We start from the raw sequence: 27223 nt of genomic DNA, 5'->3' as shown, positions 1-27223 counted from the left end.
TATAAGCTCAAAGAAACTTCTCAAGTCTTTGCCTACAGATTAACTGGTATTCTTTAGTGTATATCATTAAAATCATTGCCTTGCAGACACTAGAGAAATTTTTCTAAGGAGCCTGAACAGAGAGTCAGTCTACTCTAACACAAATTCCAGTTAATGCCACATATTTTAAAAATGAAAAGGGTTCTGGTAGTAATATTTCTGCAACCTACATGCCTATTACATGTGGCAGCAGAGATTTTCAAAGCAGTTTATAGGAATCGTTAAATTCCTTGATTTTCTTAGTGAATGTCTAGATGTGACATTGGCAAACTACTATTTCATTAACAAGGCAACCCTTTGAGATAAAAATATGAATCACTGAAGAGTTTGCTCATACAGATCTGTTCACACGTCCTGATGTGGGCTTATGTCTTTCCACCTTTTCTATAGCCAAAGGCTTACAGCAGGTATCATTCACTACTGCATTATGACAGTTCACGCCTTTGCAACTTTTCATAACTCAGAGTCTGATCCATGTGCAGTCAATGTCAAATCAGTGTCAAATCTGATCTTATCATGGCAACTCTTCTGTAGGAATATTTGCAATTATAATGACAATGCTCTTATGTTCAGTGTTTAGTGACTAAGAAGTTCCTGCATGTATTTTGTATATCCTTGAAATATATGAGATAAGCTAGGTCATAAATAATGCCTTTTAGTGCAGATTTTGTGGATATTTGTATATTTATCTTATTACAATTTACAGAGACACCTGAAAAAAAGAAAATAGGGAAATCATCCATCAGGATTGTTGGCTGCTTATGGACACAATGAGCATTTTTTAAACATTATGTTCATCAAATAAAAAGCCTCCTTTGTTAAATCTGCTTCAGAATTGGATCATATTACCTAAACGTGTTATCCCACACCAGCAGCTGGAATGCAACTCATGATGCACATTGAACAGATAAAAAATTGTTAGTGCTTTTGATGTAGAGCATATTTTGTTCTTTTCTATTTACTTAGAGGGCAAGCAGATACCAGAGCCAGTGTTCCCAGGCCACTCTATTCCTCAGTTTGATTCAGCCATTTCTGGAAACTTCCTTTCTTTGTGCCCATAAGCCAACTAAGCCTACTGGACCACTGCTAAGACACCCCCCCCCCATCATGATCTCTGTTCTTATAACATAATCACCTATTAAATTTCATCACACCTGCTCAGGAAAAAAAAAAAGGCAACAGAACAGCAAGGATTGGAATAGGAAATTTCTCTGTAGATTAACTTTGGAGGGTTGTTTTAGATAATTATACTGGAACCCTATAAGCTCTCTGAGGAATGTGAAAGCTGACTGGCCTCTAACCCAACAGCCTCCACGCATGCTTAAATGCCTTGATGTAGCCATACTCTCCATTTCTCTATGAAGGAAAACCCATATTAATGCATCTCTAAGATAAGCTTCCCCTAACTCCCCACAGAGTGGTGAAAGAAAGATTGAATAAAGTCACAGGTGTAAAATCAGGTCCTGGTATATTTATCGATAGAAGAATGGGAATTTTTAGATTTCACATGAACTTATTGCATCTTTTCAGCGACCAGAGAAGTGGTTCTAATAAGGCAGGAGTAACTTTGACTCTCTCAGTTGCTATCTGGGCTTGAACAGATTGTGTCACACCCTTGTGGTCTTGCTGGATACCCCTACCGGGGAACCAAGTGCACAGCTGTCCCAGCAGTGATTGTGCCAACTAGCAGTTACCCTTATCCTGTTAAAGGGCTTGGTTAGCACTTTGGCAATAAAAGGGCTCAGAGCTTAACAACGTGCAAAAATGCTCTCAGGAATGAACAAATGGGAAAAGCAAGCATTCTGTTTCCCGTGTATTCCTGTTTCCAGCAAATTGCTATTTCTTTCTCTTCAGCGAATAATGTTTGCCACCTGTTCAAGGTGATGCTGCAAGATTTGGGGTTTTTTTTTCTTTTTTCTTTTTAAGCCTATATGGTACAATAAATCATAACTAAAGCTGGTGATTAATAATGAGACACTTCACAGTGAAGCCTCTGCAAAGGAGGAAATTGCGCAAACAGGCAGAGTTATCTGTCACCACATGACAAAGTTCAAGTTTAAGAAGCTGTTTGTCAAATACAATCGACTGAACGAGTGATAGATTAGATCTTAATAGCAGTAAAAGTAAGCTATAAAGCATTGCCTTCCCTTGCAATATAAAAGACTCTCCTTTTAAACACTCTATGATGAAATGCAGTAAAACAAAATAAAAAATGGTAGTGGGAGACCAGTAATATTTCTTCCTTACCCAGAGCATGGTGAACTGTGTTAGTATTTTTAATGCTCAACTCCTGTCAAGGTCAATTTAATTCTTTTTGTTGTTGTTATGAAAAAGGAGCATAGGCAAAAATAAATCTAGCCATTTTCATAATTTCTGTAAGGTTACTAATGTCTCAAAATCCCTCTTTAATTCAACAACCCATAAGCAGCTTTGGCAATAAATAGTTAATACTTTTTTAATTAAAATATTTATATGTGTTTCCATATTTGTCTTAGGTGTTATAAAATATATTCCCTTCCAGCTGAAAAATGTAGAATGCTATTGTGTAAACAAATGGTGGATTTAGATGAGAAATAGATTTTCTGTTGTTCAGGAAACCCCTTTATTTTTAGTTTGTTTTCATTCTGAAATGTAAGCAATGTTTTTCTTCAATTTTTTTGAAAATGAAATCCTCCAAAACATGAGATATCAAATAAGACTAAACAATTCATTTAAAACCTCAAAATGTTCCTCCTTATTTAGATGTATGAGTAGCTATTATATATAAAAATAAAACATATACCATATATTACATTATATTACCGTATTAAGTTTCACTGGAAGTGAAACTTTTGAGTGGTCATTTAACCCATTTCCTTTCCACAAGGCACCTATGATATGCAGTTCAAAAGGCACCACAGAAATACAGTGTAAGTAGGAATTCATAGACAATAGGTCCATTCCTTCTTATTCCATGAATATTGTTATGATCATCTATGAGGATTAATTAGTGGTGTTATGTTATTGACACTAATAATTAATAATATAATTCTTTCATTCCACTGAAACATTAGGCTGTTGCTTTTTCATACATTTACTATTAGCTGAAAGATGAATTTACATACTGAAATTTAGACGCTGCAAACCTGAATTTTAGGGAGATACTGTGGCCTAGTTTGCCTTTGCATACTTCAGTGTAGGCATGTAAGTAACTTCTTGTTTTAGTAACTGAAGTTAGGAAGATGTCTCTAGGCTCTGGCAAAATGATTGTTTCTTTAAAATGATCTTTACAAAATGCAAGAAGTTGCCTAATTTCATTCTTCACTTCGGTAATATAGAAGACTGTTATTTTGTGTATACATGTAAATAATATATGAACTCAAACTGTTAAAGACTGTGCAGTCTGGTGGCTGGAGTGCCAGACTAGTGTTCCTGGGAACTATTCACAGTATTGCTATGGATCTGCTCTATGATGTTGAACAGGTCACTTCTCTATATTCCCACTGCCCTTATGCAAAATGCAAGGAGTAATGGCTATTCCCTCTCCACCCCTCCATCCCCCCCTTGAAAAGTGCTCTGAAATCAGTGCATAACAGTTTGAAAATTAGCATGAACAGAGCAAAAGTTTGGGGGTTTGAGTCTTTACTTTACTAAATGTTTAGTAAAGTTAAAAATGTTAGTACTTTATGTTTGGTTAAATGGCAGGTCATGCTTCTTTTGCCTCCAGAGTTGCTCGCCCAAGCACAGACATTCTGAGAGACACGAGAGCAGCTGCAAGAGCTTTGGAGGACTACTGCAAGAGTGAACTGGAAGTTGCAGGTAAGCTGCTGAAATTAAAACCTGAACAGATATACAAATTATATACAAATATAATTGAAGAAAAGTGCCATCTGAAATTAAAAAAAGAAGAAGCAGAGAGAAAGATCGCAATCAAAAGACATAATTATAACCATAGTGCCTGTTTTGAAAAGATACAGGAATTCTCACCACCACTCTACCTCAAGGAAGTAACATTTTCTAGGTCTTTATTAGGAACACAGGACTAAAACAACCTTATAGGTCATCAGGTACAGTTCCTTCCAATCCTATGCAAAGATTTCACATAACTTCTTTGATAAAAGAATCAAGTACCATCTTAAAACTAGTCAAGTTTTTTCTTCCCAAATCTGTACTGGAAGACCCTTTTAGAATTTCATTCTCTGAAGATTAAGACCCATAATTTTATTTATATGCCAAATGAATTTATTCCCAACTTACACTTATTTTTTGTCATACCAGTATTGTTCTTCAGTTTTAAGAGCTCTTCTGTCTCTCCAGTTCTTATTATTCTTGTTAGTAGAGCACAGTTACATTCCCCCTTGCCTTCATCTTGTTGTATTATATAAGTTTTCAATCTTCTTTCAGAAAGTCTTCTAAAACGGTCTTTCTAAAATGACTTTTCTGCATATGTTGTCAGTTGAATTTCTGCTTTTCTAAAAATGGGTACCAGACACGTAAACAGCAATTGAGATGAACTCTTATCATTCCTTCCAGCAATAACATTGGTGCTTTCATTCACAGGAAATATTTTGCTTGGTATCTCTTCAGACTACATTTCCCTCCTTTTCTGGCAACGTTACAATGGTAACTCAATATTAAACATCCTTCTCTGTCCTATCCTACTGATGTAGCCAGTTATAGCTTTTTTTTTTTCTTAAAACTCAAATTTCATCCCTTTTTTTTTTACTTGGTTTTCTTTAGGCATTTGAATTACTTACAAATACATGGATTAGATAGTACTTAATAGTGAAATATGTGGGTTTTGTATTTCGATAAAATCTCCAAACTTCCCTGCAAGATTTTTCAGGTCTTCAGGGAAGAATTACGTATTTGATCTCTGAGGGGCAACTGGTGGTATATATTTCCTTGCAAGCACTTCATGAAACATTGGACTTATCAGCCACCTAGGTATATAGCAATCTGAAGTGCCAGGAAAAAAGCATTCAGTCTCCAAACTCCTAAGAATTCATAAAAATCTAGGTTTGTTCTGTCTAAAATCAGTGATGATTTGTGTTCTTAGGAACTTGTTAGCAGCCTTCAGAGTTTTAGAAATGTATACACATTACAAAGTGAAGACAAGGTCTTCTTTGTGTTATTATCTTTTAGATCTATTTTCTGAGCATCCAAGAAATCACTACAAGTTCCATATAGGACCTGTGTGTCATTTTACATACAATAAACAATATATTTAACCCTTATCAGGAAGCACATATTAAGAGACCATCCTGTTCTTTTTACTTCTCCTTTCCTGTCCTTCTGGGAACCTGCTTCATTTCAGTGAGTTTTAGAGTACCCTAGCAATATACCTTTAGGCCATGAAGACCTGATCCAGTTCCACCCCTTTACCTTTCTAATCTCTTATTTTACAATGAAAGACAGCAGAACGACTGGAATTTCTGCTCAGGAGTAAAGAAAAGGATTCCTATCAGAAGTGTTCCTGAATTCCTGTGCTCCTTTTCTGATATACATTGCTTATTTTTTTAGAACTTCAAAAAGTAATTGGAAAATTCACAAGCAATCCTCATGCCATCACCCTTGCCATGGTGGAGCCAGTCCTCAGGTATGATCAGACTCTCAGTTCAACATCCATACTATTTCTTCTACAGACAAATATGGTAGCTCAGAGAGAAATCCTACCTCTTTGAGGACATTTGCGACCTTTAGCAGGAACTTTGAATGTCCATTAGTGCATGAGAGTCTGCTGAAATCTTAAACCTTTTTGTTAATAGCATAAAGAATTTGACAAAACCAACCTACAGTACTAAATAGAAAATATTTCATAGCCAGAATAGACAATTCCAAGTACCCATGTTCTCCTTATTAAAAAAAAAAAAAAAAAAAAAAAGCTTAGGAATGGCCATGGATGGATTGTATTAACATCCATTTCAGCTAATCAGCTTTCAATTTAAGAAAGGTCTTTTCTGTTATTCCACAAAAGTGAAATTCCTGAATGATCTCAGTACACTTATCCCCCAACAAGCGACTTTGCTTTATCTAAGCATTACAACCACAGAATTGGGTATCCACCTTTATCCCCTCCCTGTGCATTTCCTTTTAACCTGTACATCAAAACTTCCTTTTATGAGCTACAATAACGTTCACTAACAAAGCTGAAGAGATTTATTCTCACTTGGTGGAGATTGCTGTGAAAACTAGGTCACTAAACTATTATTCCATATCTGTACCTTTTGACAAGATTTTGTCAGGAAAATGTCAGGAAGGAGTTCAGGAAGAAAGCACAGGGAGTATTAAAATCTATGCCATTTGACTCCTAACTGAATTTCCTGCTGTACCAAATGACACCACGAATACGCTACTGTAGGCCACCTAATGATATTCTCACCTCATTCCATTAGAACTTAATGAGGGCAAGTTCTTGAACCATTGAAGCCTCAGTGGCTTTCTGGTCTTGGAAGACCATTTTAACAGAAATGTAGAGCACCAGCCACTCAGTAGTGGCAGCTGGACTACCTTCTGTAGGCATCATCACACACCATCATTCTCATTTTGACGACACTAGTGCATAGTTGTTATGCTATTGGATTTCTGGCAAGCATTTTATCAAATTAGGTCATAGGCTGAGTACCACCATTAGCAGAATATACATGGAGAAGCTCCCAAGCAGAAATAATTACTTATGTTTCAGTGATTGTGGCTCTTCAAGGTAAGTTTTTAAATAAACTCACTGGCCTGTCCTTTTCCCCTCCTATAGCTTCCAGACTTTGCACTTGTGAAATGTCTGCATTTTGTACCATCACAGGGCACTGAGCGCAGCTAAAATCACATCCCACCACTCTTGTTGAAAGAGCTGAACTGGAATGGAGAGAGTGTATATGAAAATCTGCCAGCTTTCTTAAACTGTGAAGGAGACTGAGACTTCTTGTGAAAACCTTTTCCCTGCCACACTGGAAGTGAAGCCACTAAATTTTCAAAGGAATTACTGCACTAGGTAAGTGATGAGCAACCCTACACTGGATTTATAGAGATCTTGGATAGGCTGGACTTGCTACAAATGAGCAGATCAGCTGTAACACTGGGACCTTATTCTATTAGCTTCTGGAGTTGCCAGTGTCTACATGTAGCATGTCTACATGTGCAGTCATCAATGTAATCCCATGACAAACACGCCTCAAAGAATTTCACTTATTGGATAGTAATTCTTTTTTTACTGTTTCATTTCTTGAAATACAATGAGACAAAAGTTAAAAATACAGAAAATCTCACTCAAGATTAATAAATAAATAGAAAGACAAAGAAAGAATTTTATATATGTATAGCAACAGGAAGGAGTCTGTGAATGTCTTCAGGGTAAATAGGTAGAATCAAACCGATCCTTTCAGCAGTTAGGAACACTTTAACCCAGAATGGTTTCAGCACGGAGCAACAGCATATGAAGGGAAATATTTCATGTTCTCTTTGGCTGCAGATATGTTCACTACAGTCTTTCCTTATCACATCAGCTGGCAAGAGCCAGCTATCATCATCATCTTGATAGAGTGATTTAGTGTGAATTCAGGATTCTATTTAGTAAGAAAAAGTATTGTCATTGGAGTAGACAAAATATGTGAGAAAAAAGATTTTTTTTCTTTGCACTACTTCCTCATACCAGAGAGACTTTATAACTCTGACAGAATCCTCACTACTTTCTCTATCTTCTGGTCAGGTCCTGAGCTCTCCAGCAGAGGTAACCTTTTAAACACCCCAGTGGAGTAATGCAACAGCTGGTGATTAGCTCTGTTAGAAAGGCTCTCTTGTCACAGCATTTCATCACTGGCTTTTGCCTCTCTGCTAAGAGTGAGGCCTGAAAAGGGCACTTGGCAGCACCCCAGAACATAAGGAGGTTCAGAGAGACCCTGGAACAGAGAAGTCAGGTGCGATAGAGAAAGTGCTTCTACATTTGCAAACAGAAAATTATTAGCTAGAGAGAGGGACTGAAAAAAGAGATGAAAATGATCTGAAAATTGACAGGGAAAAATATAGATAAATACATGTCACAGGGAACATAGAGATGCCATGTGCAAATTGTAGGTATTTACATACAGCAAATTGCTGTATGTTGGACTCATCCACAAAATGGCCTTCCAGTATGTTTGTTTATTGTTGTTTTTAAGAAAAATTCTCATTTATGAAGAACTAAATAAGCAGGGACACAAGCAACAGATTCCAGTGAAGAATGTCCAGAGAAATCCTTGAAGGACAATGTTCCAAGTCATTAGCTTTGAGATTTCTACATCTAGTCTCCTCCAAACTGAGCAGCTCCTTTCCCAGGATGTGGAAATGACATGCCAAAGGTCTAAAAATATTGGAAACATTATCTGGGAAGGAGGAACGCAGGAACTGAAAGAGCATGTTGTTAAAATTTCTTTCTGAAATAAACTTGAACTATTTTTGCATTATTATGCCATCCACATCCTAGAGCTGGCAGGGCCTTGTAGATGTTAAGTCCTCTCCAAATCTCCCTGTGAAAGATAGAGTCCTGCGAACCTAGGCATGCCAAGCCTTGTTAATTGTTTTTATATTTGAATAAACAGTATTTTTCTCATGTAAGCCTGTTTGATCACTGAATTAGCCATTCGTCATTGTTTTTACAGAACTAGAGGTGCAGGTCTTATTTACCCTAACCTGAGAATACAGTAAACACAGCAACTGCAAGCATAGAAAATGGATAATCCCAATGAATCTGAGGATGGGATTCCACCAGAAAAGCTAGACTGAAATCCACACAGAAAAGGGCTCTTAAAGAAGTCAAAAGGTATCACATGTCCTGTCAATAAACTGCTTATTACTTACTAGACAGTCTCAGGGGACGACAGAGGTGAAAGAGTTTCAGAAAGGAGAGGAAAAGGGCATGAATAGGGTAGAGGCACAGGAAAAAGTAAGAAAAAAAAATGGTGAAGCAATGAAAATAAATCCACACTGTAAAATAACACCAAAAGGGAACAGACAGCTGGGGAAAAAGAACATAAATATGACATTCAAGAGAAAAAAAATCTCTCACAGGAAAGATGTTAGAAGGCTGTTTTAAAAAAAAAAAAGAAATGATGATAAAATGAAAAATCAGCTCAGAGCCTGATCAAGTCTAGGTTGTTAAAGGGAGTACTGTGGTTAGGATAGGCCAGTTTCTCCAGCCAATACTACCCAAAATAGTGATGTAATTAAGATCTTTGAGTTACGAAGGCATATGACTAGGAACCCATTTACATTTGGAAGTTAGAAGGATAGAGTTTGGATAACACAGATAGAAATTTTCAAAATATTTATTAAAGAACAGCTGTAGAATAGTAATATATTTATAAACATAAAAAGGGGAAAATATTGCAAAATATTATGTCAGTTAAAATGGGATATCTAATTATTTATTCTTTTCTGTGATTTGTAAATAGAAGCATTGTTTTACTTACATTGAGAAAGCAGATTCGTGCTAAAAAAAATTATATATAGTGCTACGTGTATGCTTGTTATTGAGAGGAAAAAGAAGTATGCATATGAAGGAATAAAAAACATAGAGGGGAATGCAATAAAAAAGTACCAAAAGCCAAATACACCGTGTGATTCCAGAACACAAATCTACTCTGTTCTAACAAACAGATTTAAAAACAAATCTCAACATTTATATCTGTATATTTAGACTACTACCCTATAAAAATGGATCAATAGGAAATGTTCTTTGAGTATTCAGTCCATGAACTTCACCTTTGCCTCTGAAGTTTGTTTTTTGTTAAGTGCAAAGGTGCTCTTCTTTTTTCCCCTGTGATAGTACCTATCTCGCACATCACTATCAGGTATATTCTTGCCTTAATCCTAGAAAAGAATAGTTGACTAATACAGAAACATACACAGTAGGTTAAAGAAATCAGCCAGCCAGCAAACTAAAAGGGGAAATAAAACAGATAACTATGAGCTGGGCTTCCAGCTGAGATCACTGTAAAGATGTATTTCACTTCTCTGTTCATATAATTTACCACAGGAGACAACGCTAATGGAGAAATTCCTGAGGTTTCCATTAATTCTCTCTAAATGGGTGAATCCTATAGAGTCCTTGGAGTGTTATTTACCAGCATGGAAATGACAGTATGCTATTTGCCGTTTTTAGAATCTCAGAAATTTAATATACTAAAGCACACATAGATGGCTAAATGTTAGTCTCTGAAGCACTTCCTGAAAACCCAGACAGTGAGGCATAGCAAGGTTTAAAGAGACAAAGTGTAGGAGGGTTTCTGAGAAGAATGTTGCCATATAAAGACTTTAATACAATGGGAAAAATGGAGCAAAACTAGCCTACAACTTTTCCTATTTTCCTGCTTTGCAGACATCATAACTGAAATCTGGCAACATAGGATATATTTTCTTATACATAAAATGATTCACCATTTTTCTTCACTTTATTTTGCAATCATGGAGTGTATGCGATTCACAAAGTTCAGAGAAGTTAGATGTCTTTGCCTAGTTATGACCAGGCAAAGTGTGGGAAAAGCCTGTTTCATACATGATGTGGAAGAAGAAAAATTCCAGAGGCTGTAGGGTGCCTACAAAAGCCCATTTGCAATCTCCACCATCCATTTTAGGTGTTGTGCTCTTTCTAGCAGGTACTTTCCAGGTTGTTTGTTCTTAAAATTCTGTTGTCCTGTTCCAGGCTGAAAGGGTCCACATTTCTTGACGTATCCTGACTCACATTTATATCTCCTCCATTTTTCACTCTCCAGGGGAGAGCAGCAATAACTTATAATCAATAACCTATAACCACAGATACCCCAACGTCATTCTTGAGGCACAGGGCCTTGCTGACCTACAGAAGACCATACATAGTAACACAAGCACTGGCGTGACAGACAAGCATTAGTAGAGAGACTAGTTAACACAGGACTCCAAGACATCAGCACATTTCCAGCCTTTCTAACTGCTTCCCCAGGAGATAAGCCAACACTTTCTAGACTTTTCTTGGCCTCAGGGTCTCCCATCACTGTGGCTGCAGAGAGATGTATTTCGTTGTCTCTCCATGGATGATAAATGCTCCCAAAGAGTGGAATATTTCCTTCTCAAGCACAGTGTGACTTCATCTACTCCTTTCTCTAGCCTCATCCAGGGAGTTACTTGTTTAACAGGCAATGTCTGTCATGCTTAGCCATCTGAAAAATCAGGCATTTAGTCTAAGACAGTCAGCTAAGCTCCCTTTATGTTCAAGCCAGAGACAGGGGCACCTTCAGCTCACTCTAACGTAATTGCCACAGTAGGGGCCACCCTGGAGGTGCCATGTGCACATTGTCTTTCTGTTTCTCTCTTTCTCTCTCCTTCTCTCTTTCCTGACAGCAGAGGGAAGCTCGCTGACTAGCTCATAATAGACATGCGTATCAAACCTTCTTTCTCACCCTTACCGCTAGCTTTCTCAAATTAGTTTAACTGAACATGGTATCAGTCAGACTTCCCATTCCAAGTTAAACAAACAACAAAAAAGGGAAAAATTCTAGACTCAGCTTGTCATAATAGAAATCAGAATATTTCCAAATATCTGTTTCATAGAAAATCTCTATTTTTAACCCCATTCTGTGAGGAGGACAACATTCCCAAAAGTCAAACCACCACACGGGATGGAAATTCTATTTTTTTGCCAACTATCCTTACTTATAATGTAGTGCATGGTGTCCAGATGTAGAAGAAAACTTAGACGTGAATGCATAAGACAAATAAAAAGGATGACAACAGTGGATGAACAAAAATGTTTATTCCTTTACCATAAAATACCACAAACAGCACTTCTGAATGTCACTTGCACTAAGCTCTTCAGGAGGCATTGCTGTCCCAATTGCTTTTTCTTGAAAGAAAGAAAGAAAGGGGGGGGGGGGGGAAGTACCTGATAAAATAGAATGGAAAGTAAGCCTGACATCCAGCTGATTACTGACTTGAAAAAATGGTATCCACAAATATACAAAGAGGAACTTGTATGTCCTATTCTTTTTTTTTTTTCTTTCTTTTCCAGTGTCATTTTCTAATATAATTCATTTTGGCTCTTTATTAGGATGACAGTGAAAAGAAGGCTATTAACAACTATCTACTCAGCCCTGGTGAGGCCCCATCTGGAGTACTGCATTCAGTTCTGGGCTCCCCAGTACAAGAGGGATGTGGCACTACTGGAGCAAGTCCAGCGAAGGGCTACTAAGATGATTAGGGGATTGGAACATCTCTCTTATGAGGAAAGACTGAGAGAGCTTGGCCTGTTTAGCCTGGAGAAGAGAAGGCTGAGAGGAGATCTTATCAATGTGTACAAGTATCTGAAGGGAGGGTGTCGAGAGGATGGAGCCAGACTCTTTTCAGTGGTGCCCAGTGACAGGATGCGAGGCAACGGGCACAAACTGAAACACAGACACTTCCATCTGAACATGAGGAAAAACTTTTTCACTGTGAGGGTGACAGAGCACTGGAACAGGTTGCCCAGAGAGGTTGTGGAGTCTCCTTCTCTGGAGATATTCAAAACCCACCTGGATGCGATCCTGTGCAATATGCTCTAGGTGACCCTGCTTGAGCAGGGGGGGTTGGACTAGATGATCTCCAGAGGTCCCTTCCAACCTCAGCGATTCTGTGATTCTGTGATTCTGTGATTTAACACTCATGGAACTGGAGTTTTTGTATCAAAAAATATTTTAAAAATGTATATTAAATTAATTATCATTCAATGGGAAAAATACTGCTCCAGTTTTAGTACTGAAAAAAATAAAAGAAAGAAGGTAGTCAGCAGGTGCTTCTATTGTAGTTTTTACACACCAAAGTTATTTCCTTTTTCTGGAAGAAGCAGGCGGTCCTTACTAGCTACTACAAAATGCTAGATCCACAGAAAAGTATTAGTAAGTCATCAGACTATCTCTAAAGAACGCAGATGTGAACAAAGGTAACAAGCTGCCTTTAGTGAAAAAAAGATGATTCCTAGTCAGTTGGAAGTCTTAAGATGGGGATTAAAAGTTCAGAGGATTCCCTAAATAAAATGTTCACTTTTTACTAAAATATTCAATTTCCCATGTTAAAATTTGAATTTACCAGCCTGTCTTTAGCATTTAAGAAGCAAAACAGCTTACAATGAGAAACATCTAAATATGCATTTAGGATGTTTCCGATAGCTTGAATGATGGCATAGTTTATAGGGTGCATGTATATATATGTAAAAATATGCATAAACATATACCTTCCTAATACTCATTTTTTTCTCAAACTTGAGGAATGTTTTAGAACAACAGTTATTCATACTATTCATAACTATTAAACACATATTCATAACTGTTAAACAACTTACCGTTAGTGAACTAATGGGCACAGACTGGCTGATGAATATGTCTTGTTAACTCTTCTCCTGTTGTACACTTTCTATTTATATATTTCACCATAAACACTGAAAAATGTGCGGTATGCTTCAAATACTCCCAACTATTTGCCTTTCAGAAAGGCAGTAGTAGAGCTGTCTATCATAAAATTCTGTAAATCTAATCTTATTACAGAAGTGAAAGATTCTGTTTTCTTTGAAATAGGAACTTTCCAGACACTGGTATTTCAGAAGCAAGACAACTTCTATTAGCAGCCAGTACTGCAAAGCTGCAGGCTAGGTAGGACCTGACTAATGACTCCTGTGATTGGCACTACTAATGACTTTTTCCCTGAGCTCTTGTTCTGGCTAGTATTCACTGCTTTACTCTGTACGCTACGACTCTTTGCAACAATGCCCTACACTGATAAAAAAAAAAAAAAAAAAGTTGAATTGCAAAAGTCTACTTCTAATCTGGCAAATTTCTCTAAATAAGGTGTTTGATCAAGCCATGGAAAATCTTTTCCAGACAGGCCTGCTAACCACATAAAGAAATGGCTTGGTTTGGGCTAGAGGCAACATATGAAGGCTAGGGTCCATAGGAAAGTTAGTAGCTTCTTCCTCTCTCTCTCTCTCTCTCTCTCTCTCTCTCCCCTCCCCCTTTTTTTTAAAGAAAATAAGCAAGCACTTATTTAAAATATTTCACTGTTTCTCTAAATTAAGTAGTAACAAAATGATATCAGTATATCAATGATATGAAGGATTAGACAGCAGTTTGGACCCATCCTACAAAATATCACTTGCCATTGTTAGTAATATCATATTTCTAGAAACTACTATTATAAATTATTATAACTCAAAATAACAAACAAGTTAATAATTTCACTGGCTCCCAGACTTACATGGCTCACTTCTAAGGTATCTAGAAATCCAGTGTTTCGAGCAGGTCCTCATTGCTGAATGGGAAACCCTGGGGCCCTCTATGAGAGCTCAGCTATACCTACCACACATTTCTCAGAACAACACACCACATCTGCCTTTCAGCATTCATCCCTCCCTGTCAGTCTAACTTCATCAAGGAGCAGCAAAACAAAGCAAAACAAATAAAACACCATAACGCTAATACCATAAAATTCAGAGGGTAATCAATTTCTCACTAGCAAATGTCATTACATAAAAACATGTTAAAGCTGAAATACCCAACTCTTGTTTTTAAGGCACCTACATCACACCACTTGAAGAATTCAGTTTGAACATATCCATTCTAAAAGCCTACAGTCACAGTCTCACTTAAGTGTTTACGGATATCTTAACATTCATTCTAGTTCATTTCATTTCCTATTTATTCAGTCAATAGATTGTGGGTATCCTTGCCAGCATCTCACAACATTGTTGGGGACCAGACCCATATGCCTTATGATAATGAGCTCTTTACTGCAGGAAAATTGCTGTGAAGACAGTTGAGCAGGCCAGTCCTTCCACCAACCATACCTTAAGAATTAAGGCAGGAAATTGCCCCATATATTCAGCTGTACACCACTGACACCTTCCCATGACAAGTGGAAGGTATGCTTTTAGCACAGCATTGCCGTCTTTCAGGTATTTCAAACTGGAGTGATGGCTGTATTAATTTATACTGGCATTAGCCATGTCTGCTTTGATCAATCAGTTGTGGATAATTGCAAAAACAGTGCAAGCCCACCTTTGTTCTATATTGCTGTAAATACTAAGGAAGAGAGTCATATACGTTTAGGCTAAGTAGAGCAGGTCTAGAGAGATGAGTATCTCTACACGGTTAGTTTAAATTATGCTTGAATCCTCATATTACAAAGCTCCTTCTGAATTAACATAGCTATGCTTATGGGAAGAGGAGTGCCGTTATAAATGAGTCATCATTTTACCTAGTTATAGCCATTCAGTAGTTAGGCATTCAGTCCAAGCTTGTAAAACAAGCAATCCATGGAGTCAGCAGAAAGAGACAAACACTCCTAGAGGGTGTCAGCCCTTCTAGTGTAGGTGTCTAACATAGGGGGAATAAATTACCAGCTAGAGATGCCTAGCTCTCTCAAATGACAATAGAAGGAAGAAAGTAGCTTAGACCAGATGCCAAACTTTAAGACAACTAAAGTTAGGTAATATAAATCTCATACTGAGTACCTGAACTAAACAGGAAAAGCTAAGATGAAGAATCAGTTTGCTATAACCAAATTTGCTTACATTAAGTGGGAGTTTTACCAGTCAGGCCCCTCTTCCATATCTGTCAGATGGCAAAAAATGAGCATCACTGTTATTTTATCATGTGCCTTCAATTTCATCTGTTACTTCTTGTAACAGTAAAGCTAGAATGATGCTGTTAGGTGGGGAGTCTGTTTTGAGATTGGTTCACATTTCTACACTGAGAAAATCAGATTTTGATTTGGCTGTGCAGTCCTTTGTTACTCACTAATCTCATTCACACACTAGGTAGGGCTTTCCAGAAGCCCAGTGTTACACTTCAGTACTGCAGGGAGAATTTTTAGAGGCTTTGAAGACTTGAAGAACTTTTGAAAATGGTCTAGTGACCCTTTCCAGAAACCACCAGGGTCACTGGAAATCCTTCCATTGACTTCAAAACGCTTTGGATCAAATCACCCGCACTACACCTCACGTATATATAACTACATACATTCCAAAAAGTGTTTTGTAATATCAGGGTTCAAGGAAGATTTAAATTAACTGCATAGAGATACTAAATCTCCCCAGACCCTGTCTACTTATGAGAACCACCATGGTTGTATACTGAAATTGGCTTTGCTATTCAGTGCTTGAAAAAATGTATGTTTAACGTTCTGCAGCTGCCTATGCAATGCTGATTTGCAGCCAGAATGAATAATTCTAAAAGGCTGATGTTTGAACACATACTACAACACAGCAGAATTAAAGGTGAGAGTTCAAGTGCTGCAATTTCAAACTATTGATCAATGGTAATTTTTGGCACCCTTGGGTTAGTCATGCTGGCATATGGCAAGCAAGCAAACCACTAAGGTTAAGTATGAATCATCAGGATCAATGTAACTCACCTTCTTCAGTTTTCTTAGGTTTACAAAACTGTTGCTGTTAGGTTGTGTCTTTCTTTCTCGTATGCGCTTGCTGTGTGCATCACAGCAAGGCATATCTTGAAGATATGTCCTTAGATATCATGTCCTTAGAGTGCATCAGATTAGAGAGACTATAAAAAGGAAAGCTGCTTTCTCTTTTATTTATTTGTTGGATGTCTTGACAAAAGCAATGTATATATTACTACTAAACTGATTTATTTCATTACAACAGGGAAGCCTCAGATTATCTTCCATCCATCCTCAACCTTCAAAACTCATCATCAAAAGATCTCCTTATCCTACAGGCTTTTTCCTAATATATCTGCGTGCTTTAGAGTACTATATCTTGTCAGACTTACCAGACCTAATTTATTAAACATATTTGGGTCGGTGCTCATTTGACAAAGTTTCAAGAAGGATATCGAGTAGTATATGATATGATGCTGCTAAGTCACTTTTTTATTTCATTCAGCAGCCGTCCATTCCCTACAATGGCACTTAGGATTACTCCTCTCTGCAAGATTCCTCTGCTTTCAGAGAGCCTACAAGATATGGCTTGCGTTCATTTGTGAGAATTTCAAGCATGATTCTGTTGCTTCCAGATGCAAAGATATTAATTCCACTGAAGAAAATTATATTTTGCCTTTCTCTGTTCCACCTGTAGTTTCATTACAAGTAGTTATTTTATTTGCTTTATACTCTGAATGCTCTGTCTTCATATACCATAAGATAGTTGCTGACTTGTACACAAAAAAGAGATGTACTTCACTATTGTCATTGCTAGTATTAAGCCATAAGCTTTGCACTGAATTTGCAAGGCCTCAGGACTGAGGCTTGTCAAGCTTGCTCTGTCTGAACTTTTCTTGACCTATCTCCAACTTTGTTTTGCTTGGTCTAGCTGTGACAACAATTTCTCAGGTTGACCTGAATGAAACCACCAAACTTAGGACCCAGAGGAGGCATGAGCATAACACCAGAAAAGAGGTAGAAACTAAGAAGTGTGTGCAACTCTGAACTGCATTATTATTCTTTCTTTTTTCTGTAACAATTAGATCTGGATTAATAATGTAAGACTGTTAAGATTTCAATTATATTAACAATAAATACTCATCTTTACTTATCTATGGAAGGTGTGCTTCCTCTTTGTCCGTAAACAAGATTTTGAGTGTAACAGCTCATAGATAAAACAGTAAAGCTGAAGATAAATGTATTTCTACTTACCTATTAATAAAAATAGTAGGATATCTATATTTTGGTATCTCAATTATTCTTTATTCTTTTTTTTGCTTGTTTTAAAATTGTCATGCTTTTGAGAAAGGATATCCTGTCTCAGCATAAAAGTCTAAATGGAGTTTGAAAGAAAAATATCTTTAATTTTGTATTAGATGATTGACTTTATTTTGGAGCTGCAAATAAAAATGGTAAGCATTTTCATTTCACCTAAACAAGAGAGATACACAGTTTGTAAGTACAAAGTAACAAAAGCAGCTTTAATATAAGTCTAGGAGAGCCTTTCAGCTGCAGTTTATATTTCAAAGCCCCACTGAAAGCTTCAGGGGACTTTTTTTATTGTTCCAAGTTCTTTCTTCTAACATTTTGTGTGACATCAGAAAAGAACAGTTATTGACTAAAGCTGTGAGTGCAACCTGTGCTAAAAAATGCCATACATGGAAAAGAACAGTAAGAATATTTTGCCTTTACATAGCTCCCTCTGTTAGGCACTAAAAAAAAAAGAGAGAGAAAAAGGAAAACCAAATCTCTTCTTCTCACATACACAAGCAGACCTTTCTTACACAGTCTTTGCACTTTAAGTAAAATAACACTATTACTAGCAAAACAAGGATTTTTACTGGATAAAAGTTAGATTTGTGCATATAATGGAGAAAATGTGGACACCAGAAAGTCGATGGTCAGACTGAGTAGCTTTTCCAAAGAGCCTAAGTGTTCCTTGTAATTATATAGCTTTGGAATTGTATGGTGTCATGTAAGCAGGACCTTAACAGTGTGTTTTCCTACATCAAGATATCAGGATTTCTCATAAGCATAGCTTAAATCTGAATTGCCTTAATTTACTGTGCTCAGTTTGAGGATAATTACAAAAGCTCTGAAGTGAATTTACCTAATGAATGTGCTGACCTAGCATTGCTATGATTTTACTTTGTCTGGAAAAAAGCAAAAACAAACCCCGAAAGCTTGAAAACATTGAAAAGGTTTTATCCTTTGCTTGCCGGGAAGATCTTCCGAAGAGCTATACATAACATAACATATTCACTGACCTTTATAATAGGCATATAGAACAAGTAAATCAGAAGATATTTTTCCTGTCTCTACGGAGCAGTTCAAGATAACAACCTCCTAGTTCTTGGGAAAAAGTTCCCAATAACTGCCTTTTTCTGCTTTAACCATTTTGCCTTTTGAAAGAAGAATTTTTTTTTCTTTTCCTTTCGTTAAAAATTTCATCCTTCAGGGACTGAGCACCACAGTTCAGTCTCTTTGAAGAGTGCCTTCATTACCCAGTTGTGAAATTCTCTGAGTGTAGCTCAGAGGCAACAGACTGAGGAGATGCTTGTTCCTACATCACTACACATCTCCCTATAAAGTGTCCAGTGGGGACAAAACTAGATCCAGACAGAGTATTCTGGCAAAAGAGTAATTTATCCTACACTTGCCTCCCTCCCTCTCTCACACTTCCACTTATGGTCCCTCCCATCCTTTCTGGGTTTTGTAAGAAAGTACGTGCCCAGCTCTGGGAGCATGAATTGCAAGAGTATGGGAAAATGGACTGATTAGGTCCCACTATGCTTCCAATCCAATGTGCATGGGGCTTTCTTGGGTTTTGGGAAAGACACTGTCCAAAAGGGCAAGACAGAAACTAAATACAAAACAGTGTCTGGAGCAGCAGGTCATTTAGGTACTATCAGAGTATACAAGCCTATGAACTGCCAGGGAAGTGCCACCCTGCAGTCCCAGAGCATACATCTTGAGGAAAGAGGAATTTAAGGCCCCTAATATCACCCTTCCCTTAAGCAGATTCTCCTTCAGTGTGCTCCATAATAGAGGTAGCATTTTTAGGCCAAAAACACACTGTACAAATTAATCTGTAGCAAATCAAGTAGGATCACTTGTTAAAGCTTTCACAAGCATGACACAAACCTGAAAAGACAGGCTGCCTACTGCAACACTGGCAAATTTACTCCTGGGTAAATAAGAGCTAAGTTCCTTGGGCTTTTCCATTACGTGTATATCTGGCTCATAACCCACACTGTCAAATGTACATTCTGCTTTTTTTGCAAACAGTTATCACAGTGTAATTTTTTCCTGCTTTACACCTCAGGCTTCACATCCACTTGCGCTTCCACAGACTTTAATACATACATAACCCCAAATATGTATTGCATATGCTCTTTTAGTTTCTCCTCTCTGAATTTTATTTCAGCTCTTTCTACAAAGATTGTCTGACATCAACTACAAAAATAGGATGAAGGAATTATCCCTATGATTTCTCACTCTAAGCCAAGCATGCTAAAATTCAGGCTAGAGAATCAGGTTACATTTTAAAAGTCTTCCTTATGGATGCAAGACCTTGATTTTCCAGGCTGCAGAGCAGCCCATTTTTAACGAGAGGGATACAGCATGTACCCCTCAGAATGTGCTATAGCTAAGGAAGACCTGTACAATCTATGTTTGCTGATTCCTGGGTAAATTGCATGAAGATTAGGCCCCCTAAAGAAGATGTAGGCAATTTTGTGCAAGAAGCAATTTAAGGATCTAGGTGTAACCCCCAGATAAGAACATGAAGCAATGCACATCCATATCACCTACTCCACTGACTTCAGTTTTGTGAATTCTACTTTCATATCTGAGTACTCACAGTCTGTGCAGCACAAGTTCTAAATTATGAATTCCTGCCCCAGATTCCACCCAAACAGCATTCTAGTTGCTTAAAACAGTTTTTCAAATGCCTCTCTAAATGTTTTGGCAAGATCTTTAAAGTGATAACTAAATGATTGACAAACACTAAAAAAAATAGTTGTTGGACTTTACTTCATGAAAGTCCACTTTCCCATTTATCTATGTTATCTTCTCCATAAATATAAAGAATCCAAAGAAATAGATTAATCACCAAAAGAGCTAGCAAAGATAATAGCAATCATCTCACACCATGTGGGAAGATTGGTGAAACTATGTTTTATTGCAGCTGTCTGATATCAGACCTCTCTGGTTGTCCTGCAGTGAGCCAAACAGTTCTGTCAAAAAACAGTTTCCTGTTTTCTCACCCTTCCACTAGGAGCCAGCTACAGTCAACTACTTCCTCTGTCTCTGTCCAAAGTAATCAATAGAGAGAACATAGTTTCCAATCTTCCTCAACATTTGGAAGCCTATATTAATCTTAACTGCCAAATTCTTCAGAACTTAAAATGGGCACTGAACAAGTACAGACTATAACCTGGAATATGTTTGATATACTCATGTATTTAAAGCATCCAGGAACATTGTGGTTTAAAGAAGAGGGAAAGGAAAAAAAAAAAAAGAGAGAGAGAGACAAAAGAGAAAGAAAAGACAACTTCAGTATCACTGTTTTTCTTTCCTAAGAAGCAAAATGCCCCTTAGGAGTACAATGGGAGTATTTCTGTCTGCTGTACTTTACAATCATCCAGAAACTGAAGGTTTTATAATAAAAGATGTCTCCCTAGCCTTAGCTGATGAATGGCTATAATTTTCCATCGGACATCCTGAACCATCTAGCATGCCACAGCAGAGAAGAAGCTCTCTAACTCTGAATTGAAGGTATAATTCTAAAACATGAGACGCCACTGTTGAAGGGTAACACATTTACTGTGAATCCTTGACATTCAAACACTGTTGAGAAAAAAAAAAAACACAATATTCTTTATTTACAGAGAAGAGAATTCTGGAGTCAGCTCAGTCATTTTAATATACAGTACAATAACCTAATTGAGGTCCAAAAGGAGATATAAAACAGTACAAAGCAAAGCCCAGGAGTGAACATGATCTCACAGATCTCAAATGTAAAATCATTATCAAGTGTACAGAGCACTAGACAGGTCAAGATTTACTGGCACACATTAATAACATGTAAGTAGAGTATGTCCCTGACAAAATGGTTTGCGTTTATGGGGCTCTAAAGCCCAGTTAAGGAAACTCCTACCCAGACTATCTTCTCATAGAAAGAGGGACCTGTATTCTGTAGCTGTTCCATATGTGATCTTTCATGCCATTCTTCCCCAGAATTAGGAATGTGGAACCAAAGAGGCTGAAATAAAGGAGGTCATCAGTTATGAAAGAGGTATCAACAAAATTCTGACAGCTCATGATGAAAAAGTAATCAATGCTTTATGTATAAAAACCTGCAAAACTCCAGCATCCATAGAACAAAATTATGTGAAAAACAATATTACTCCTAACGGAAATTGTTATTTGAAATCACAGTGGGACATACAGTCATAACTCAGAGGCAGAAACCAGTCTACTGTCTGACAGAGAGCAGGAATAGTGGCAATGTTTTGTAAGATGGAAAACAAAGATGAGGACTATAGTATAGAGAGTATAGTATAGTATAGTATAGACAAATGAAAACGTGTAATCAGAAGAGTCTTGTGAGAGGAAGGAGGCATGATATGGTTAGGGCACTGGACTACTGTATTGAAGATCTGAGTTTTGCTGCTGGAATAGGACAGGGTAAGTTCCCTGTGTCTTTATAGTTGCTGAATGACCATGGTCAATGTCCCGTTGATCTGAAGGATGCAGGAAAAAATACCAAAATCTTTCAGGCCCTCAGTTCCTACCTCTACAGTAAAAATACTGCTTCCAGTATCTGTCTTACCCCTCAAAGCTGTAAGTACTTGTGTAGTTTCATAATAATTCATAACAACTAGTGTGGGTGGAGCCAGGGCTCCACCGTCCATTTACAGTAGCTTCATATGTTTTCCAGAGATTTAAAAAAGCTTGAGGCTATCCCAGAAGCATGAGTTAGAGAATAAAACAATGCGTATTTAAGTGGATGTGAATTATTTCTTATCAAGTAGTAGGACCGTGGTCTTTTTTGACTACAAGCCAGCTGGTCAGCTACTTATTGATTCACAAAATAAATGCCAGCTTCAACTTGGTAAGTGCTGAATGCCCCAAGAGCCTGGCAAACCTGTCACACTTGACAGATTTTCATACTTTCACTTGCCAAGCCCAAATCAGGCAAGTGAGAAAGCAAACACTAATCCTGTTTCCTTCTTCCCCTCTTCCCTTCCCCATTGAGTACTAAATAGATTTTTTAGGAGAGGGAAAGTGATGTTATAAATTATGAGTCCCTTATCTAGCATGTTCAAACTACAGTTGCCACTAAGATGTGTGGGTGGACTGGCAAATCCCCATTCAGTTTCCATTTGAGGGCAGTGAGAAAATCCTTTTTTCCTAAATGTCAATAAACTCATGGCCAGCTCTATAAATAAGCACAAAATGGATTTTGTGGGATGATTTGATTTTCATTAGATTCCATTTTCAAATATTAGTGATGCCCAATTTTCTTATTTTTACTTCCAACAAATAGCAGATGCTATGAAATGTAGACCTGTGAGACTGCTGTACTTTAAAAGAAAAATTAGCTGAAGGCAAAACCCTGAGAGCAGTTTTCAGCTTTTAGGTAGCATTCAAAACTGCAGTCCAGCAGTTCAGTTTTCCTTAAAGTAGCACCAAAAAGCATTTTAAATAAAACTTGAGCCTGAATCTTCAGTCAATTTACCAGGGAGCAATTGGATTAGCCTAGAAAAACCTGAGCACTCTTCCTGCCTATTGGAAAAACATGGAATTGAAGAACATACTCTCTGTAATTGAAGTTTTGCACACAACTGAGAAATGTACACAAAATTTCAATTTCCCTGATTTCATATATATACATATACATATAAACATATATAACTATGAAGAGTAACTGATGTAAATTATCCTTTTTTTCTTCTTTTTGTCCCTCATCAACAGATTTCAGTAGTATGCCATGGTGTTCACAATGTGCTTATAATATTGTTATATTGACAAAAATTCCAGAACTTAGTCCTAAACATATCCCCTTATCCCTCAGCCCTAACCTGAGCAGGGACCCAAGGTAAAAAATTCTTGATAATGTATTTCCTAATAATGTAAGGTGTTCTCAAGCTGTCAGTGGAAAAAGTTTTCTTGCTATCAAAGCCCCTACTCTGGATACCGCAAAGAGCTACTGTTGTACACAGGATCTACCTGTGGGGAAACGTTATCCAAAAACAAAGAGGGAGTAACTAGCACACGTAACTTTTCTGAACAGCTCCAGCAGCAGAGGGATCTCCATGCTCCCAGGAGCTGGAGTGCAGGGGAAGAAAAGCACCCTGAGGGTGGATGGAAATGCAGATCTAACACCGATGTGGCTGCAGAGCCTTGAGCCCTTGATTTCTTGAAGTGAGTATTGGTAGCACACGGAAGAAGCTCCAGCAACACAAAGCATTCCCATTTTTTGTGGGGCAGGCTCTTCTGGGTGGAAACCACAGGAAAGAGCAATGGAAGTCTGGGACAGAGTTTGAATATAAGGAATATAGGATTTGAAGAAAGTTTGAAGATAAGGAACTAACTCAGCTGACTGGGAATGTACAATCTTTTGCTGCTGCTGTCATAGCAGTATTTTTAATGTCACTCTCATTTTAATGCAAGTCTAAACACAGACTGACAGAAGGTATTCTAGTCTCTTGTTACCAGGGAGTTAAGAAACTTTCTTATAATAGCTACTTAACTAAAATAATTACTTCTGTGAACTCTTAGATACACATTCATATTCTACTTGTTATTATTCATCTTTACCTACGCATACATGAATATTCTCATGACCTTAGCGACTTCACTGAGAAAACTCAGAACAAGTGAATTTTTCCATAAGTAGATCATTCTAGAAAACAGCACATATTTATGAAGTGCATACACAGAAGTGCATTTACACAGATGTTTCTAATACCAAATATGTACAAAATGATTACATGGGCTATGGAAAAATATTTCTGTAATTCAGGCTTTGCATACAACTGAGAAATGTACACAAAACCTCAATTTCCCTGACTGCATATATATACATATACATTTTATATGTATATGTATGTACATTCTGACAGAATTGGTGTTGTTTATTCTGGGCATGATGCCTCGTTTTTAATTGATTTTGAAAAAAAAAGTTACTGTGTCTAAGATAATTCATTCAGAGATGGATGCTTTATAAATGAATTAATTCATTATATAAAAGTAGGGTGTGAAGACCATATTGCAGAAAATTTAAATTTGGTTCAAGCTTTCATACATTTACACTTTTATGACAGAACTGGATCTAGGTCTGTATTCAAGTAATTGCTTGTTCTATACAAAGTGGTTTTTGTTTTTTTTTTTTAAGAAAGGAAATGGGAAAAACATATTTAATTTAAAAGTGACTTTGTATATAATACAGTGACATTTTGTATACACTTCTTAGTTGCATAAAACAGGCCATGAGTTATTCATTCTTACTATTAAGGTGAATTTTTAAGTTTTATTTTCTAAGGCAAGCTGAAGAAAAAAGGAGGATGGAATACATTTCTTTCCATTACATTTCTCCATCCTGAAGCAAGCAAAGTGATGAAGCAAGAAGTAGTAATAAAATAAAGCAGAAAATGTTTGCCACTGGAAAAATTTATTTAAATATTGTTTAGAAAGCTTAAAAGTAGCAACTTTTTCTTTCTGAAATTAAGCAGGTTAACATAGTGGTGATGTTAAAATGATAACATCTGTATATTGCAGAGCAAAACCTCAAGTTTTGAAACTTAGGAGACACACAGTGCTTCCACTGCATTTGTGCATAGGGATGACTACCACTGAGAGACAAGAAAAACCTCTAAAGAGCAGACAGAATTTGACATGTGCCCAGTGAACACTTGGTTAAGATGTGGGAAATTAATATTAGAAAGCTAATACTGGAAAGCTAAGAAGTTTTGTTTGAAGCACATGATTTGTGCCTTTTTGAATCATTTTTTACTGTGGGCATTGTAGTAGGCTGAGATCAAGTTAACTGCTAGACTTTGGAGGACAGATTTCAAAGATCCAGCTTTTTCTAATTTTCAGACTCTATCTTGTGAAACATGATGTAGGTAACAATAAACTTAAACCTTTCTGTGGCCAGGCAAGAAATTTATAGGCAAAGAATTTTTTTTTTCATTGCACTCTGTGTTGCATTTATTTTTAGCTCTTAGTTTTCCTGTGCAAGGTGTTCACCTTATGTTTTGTGTGCGTTTGTAGGTCCTCAGAGTAACAGAATTCATTAAATTATCTATATTTTTTAATCAGTGCCAGAGTAGATCTGAGGGAAGATTATGATCAGTGTCACATATGCAGAAACTGGATAAACATAACTGGATCAAAACATGACTCACTGGATTAATACCAGGCTTCTGGGCATTACGGCAGTATCTTGGAAATTTAAATGTATTCAATCAGTCCTACCAAAAGTCAGAATATATTCTCAATTTAAACTGTGCTCACTGTGACACAGCACAGTTATGGAAGACTTCGGGACAGATGAAAAGGAGAAGTTTGAATTCTGCTTTCCCATATCTTGTTGACAAGTTTATAAAGGTCTCTGACTTTATGAAAAAATGCTATGCTTCCTTGGGTGTGTGGAAGCAAACCCTGCTGTCTGCAGCTGAGACATTCCAGATTCATGCTGCTGTAATCTGAGAGCAGTATTTGACTTTAAGGTGTCTGTGTAAGGTAGATGTTATTACAGGAAAATCGTCATGTTCTTTGGTTTGCTATACTTACAAATGATGATTCTTCGACTGCTCTTAAAAAACAGACAAAAGCATATAGAAACAGGATTTTACTTCTTATAATGTGTAGCCTTGCAGTGTACACATATTCTCCTGGACATTTGCAACTGAAATGTGGTCAAAGGAATCCTACAGCCAGACAAAACACACAATTAATGTATATTATCTAATGTCCAAGGATAAAACAGGTTCTATGAAAAAGTTATTGTTTCTCCTGTAAAAAAAATACATATGCCATAATCTAAACCCTCTTCTTTATCTAATTTTATACTATCTGTAAAAATGTAATAGCAAGGGAATCTTCCTAATTACAACTTCAGTCATAACAGCTTTTGTAAATACAACTTCTTGTTAGTGAAAAACAAAAATCATAAGAAATATTTAGCTGTGGATATTTCATACTGTACTGTGTTAAATCTTTACTTTACTTTTGTTCAGATGCAGTCTGAATAATGTTCCAAACACTCACTGTGGCTGAAAAAAAGCCATAACCTTATTGTCATAGCTAACAGTAAAAAGAGCAGGAAAAAGGAAAATAGATTGGCATAGAAAACATGGAAAACTCAAGAAGCCTGAAGAATCTTTTGCACAGAAAATTCCAAAGGTATATCTATTAATTTATTTATCAAATTAACCTTATATGAGTATTTTTGCCCTGTTGAGGAAAAACTATTTTGGAAGCAAATGACTCTTGGGATAATAACTGAATGGTAATCAGGACTTTCAAGACTTTCTGCATAGTATGTTGAAATGTGAAAGAACGATGGGAATGAACACGATATCAAGTTAATCATGATGACAGTACCAAGTTCATGGGTTAGAAAGAGCTCTATGTTCAGTATTTTGTTTGACAACTACGTACTCAGTCTCTGAAAGCGTGCACCTCCCATTGCTATGTATACATGTCAACAATTTTCATAAAGACTGAGGTAAGATAATAATTAACTTGTTAGTATATACAAACATTTAATACATACAAACCT

Source organism: Apteryx mantelli, chromosome 1, assembly GCF_036417845.1.
Source record: "Apteryx mantelli isolate bAptMan1 chromosome 1, bAptMan1.hap1, whole genome shotgun sequence".
NCBI classification, from domain to species: domain Eukaryota; kingdom Metazoa; phylum Chordata; class Aves; order Apterygiformes; family Apterygidae; genus Apteryx; species Apteryx mantelli.
This window is presented reverse-complemented; position numbering follows the sequence as displayed.